Source organism: Elephantulus edwardii, unplaced genomic scaffold (genome assembly GCF_000299155.1).
Source record: "Elephantulus edwardii isolate Elephantulus edwardi_28Jun2011 unplaced genomic scaffold, EleEdw1.0 scaffold00329, whole genome shotgun sequence".
Taxonomy (NCBI): Eukaryota; Metazoa; Chordata; class Mammalia; order Macroscelidea; family Macroscelididae; genus Elephantulus; species Elephantulus edwardii.
Window position 1 is genome coordinate 1,338,126 of NW_006400079.1, and position 2,504 is coordinate 1,340,629.

The window sequence follows — 2,504 nt, forward strand, 5'->3', positions numbered from 1 at the left end:
TGTAAACAGAGCAAAGGAGCACTGCATGGTTTGGAATTGGGGAGGGGGGGTGTCAGGATTATACCTGCTCAATCTATATGCTGAGCAAATTATCTGAGGAGCTGGATTCTATGAAAAGGAATATGACATCAGGATCGGAGGGAGAGAGTCATCAATAACCTGTGTTATGCAGGTGATAGAACCTTACTTGCTGAAAGTGACGGAGACGTGAAGCACTTGTTGCAGAAGATTAAGGAATTCAACCTTCAGGATGGATTGTGTCTCAATATCAGGAAAACAAAGATTCTTACCACTGGACAAATAGTGTCATGATGGATGGAGAAGGGACAGTTAGAGGCAAAGATGATAAAGCTTCATCTTTCACACTTTGGACATGTAGTTGGCTGAGGCTATTTCTTGGGAAGGGACATCATGCTTGGAAATCTGGAGGGTCAGTAAAGGAGAGAAGTCGCCCATGGAACGGGATTGACAAGGTGACTTCAACAATGGCTCTAGACTCTACTCTGATTTGTTATTGTTGTTGTTTTTATTGTTTCGTGTAGTAGAGTTGGAACTGACTTACAGCCGACCCTCGGGCAGGGTTTCAGAGGCAGTAAATCTCCTTCCTAGAAGGAGATTGTCCATGCTTCTTGCATGGAGCAGGTGATGGATTTGAACCACATACCTTTGAGATTGTAGCACAGTTTTTTGCCACTAGGCCACCAGAGGTCCCTTGATAAGGAGCTCACCAGAGCTCTGTAAATTGTAATAGACGTTAATGACAATGGATTTGGTTTACTTCAACTCATCAAAGAAAATTTGGTGATACAATTAACAGACCCAGAAGCTTACTGTAAGACTTAAAGTTTAAAGCCACTCAGATATGCCTTCAGAGTATAATCTGATGATCTTTTGAAAAAATGCTAACCAAACAGCTGAAATCTCTCTAGCAATTCAAATTTGTGCGCAGAGGGCAAGGTGGTCGTTCCCTGTTAAGATTTATAGCCCCAGAACCCCAATGGAAAGTCTGTGAGTTTCAGCTATAAGTTGAAATTAACTCAATGACTGAGTTTGAGGTTTTTGTTTGTCTGATTTTGCATAAAGCTTTTTGAGCACAATTCTACTTTGACGGATATGGAGTGGTCATGAGTTTGTGTTAATTTATTTCATCATTTGGTTATTAAGAAAATATTTTGGAATAAAATAGTGTAATTTCAAGTTTCTTTTGTCAAATCACCTTTAAAATGTGAAATTTAGGGAAGATTTTCTGGCAACAGCTTTTCAAGTAGCTGCTCTGTTGGCGTTGTGCTGTTAACCAAAAGATATTAGCTTTTTGATGATTCAAATCAACCAGTGATTACTCAGGAGGAAAATTTATAATCTCTTCCTATGCTTTTTTTGTAACCTGTGAGGGTTATTTATGAATCCTTTCAGATTTGATGGAAATGAGAGGGATCATGCAATGATAGCTAAATACCACTTGAGGGCAGTAAAAGAATATTTCTTGGCTGCATTTCACAGGCTCCTTAACTGTAATCTCTATTAGAAAACCCTTCCTCAAAATGACTATTATGTTTGTTTATTTTTAAAGATTTTGCGGTAATTTTACCTTTGTCTTGGGTTTATTATCCTAGTTTTTTTTTTACATTCTAAAGAGCATCTTTTCTATAAATCAAATAGCAAATTAAAAAAAAAAGAAAAGGTACATTTTAAAAATTAACCTTATTATGTTGTTGCTCAATTAGTTGTTCTTGGGTCCGTAGTTGACTTGATGATATCTAACCACAATTTTATTGAAGTTTGTTATTGTAATTTTGAAGTATTGCTTCATTTAGTGGGGACCCTAAGTTCTTTACCTCAAAAAATGTTTTGATTCCTGTAAGCTTTTTCTCACTTTCATCTATGTATGCAGACAGAGATCGTCTTCTTTCTCTCTTCCTATGTGTGTGTATGTGTGTTTGCTGAACTTCTTATTTATTTATTTAATTTTATTATTTTATTGTGTGTGTGCCGTCAAATCGGATCTGACTGGTACAGGAGGAGATTGCCCCTCCTTCTCTAGAAGAGCATCTGGTGGATTTGAACCGAGTACCTCTGGGATTGCATGCAGCTTCTTGCCACTAGGCCACCAGGCCACCAGAGTTCCCTTAGAAATGAGAATTCTTAAAAAAAATAAATAATGGTGCAACCACTGTGGAAAGCGGTATGGTGCTTTCTCAAAAAGTTGCAAATAGAGATATCATTTGACCCAGCAATTCCACTACTGGGAATATACCCCAAAGAGACCATAACTGACATCCAAACACATATATGCACACCCATGTTTGTTGCGGCTTTGTTCACACTAGCAAAGAGTTGGAAACAACCTACGTGCCCATCAAAAAACGAATGGATAGAGAAGCTGTGGTATATTCACACAGTGGAATACTACGCTGCATTGAAAATCAAGGAAGTCATGCCAATATTATTCAAAATGGGTGACCCTGGAGGACATTACATTGAGTGAAGTATCTCAGTCACAAAAG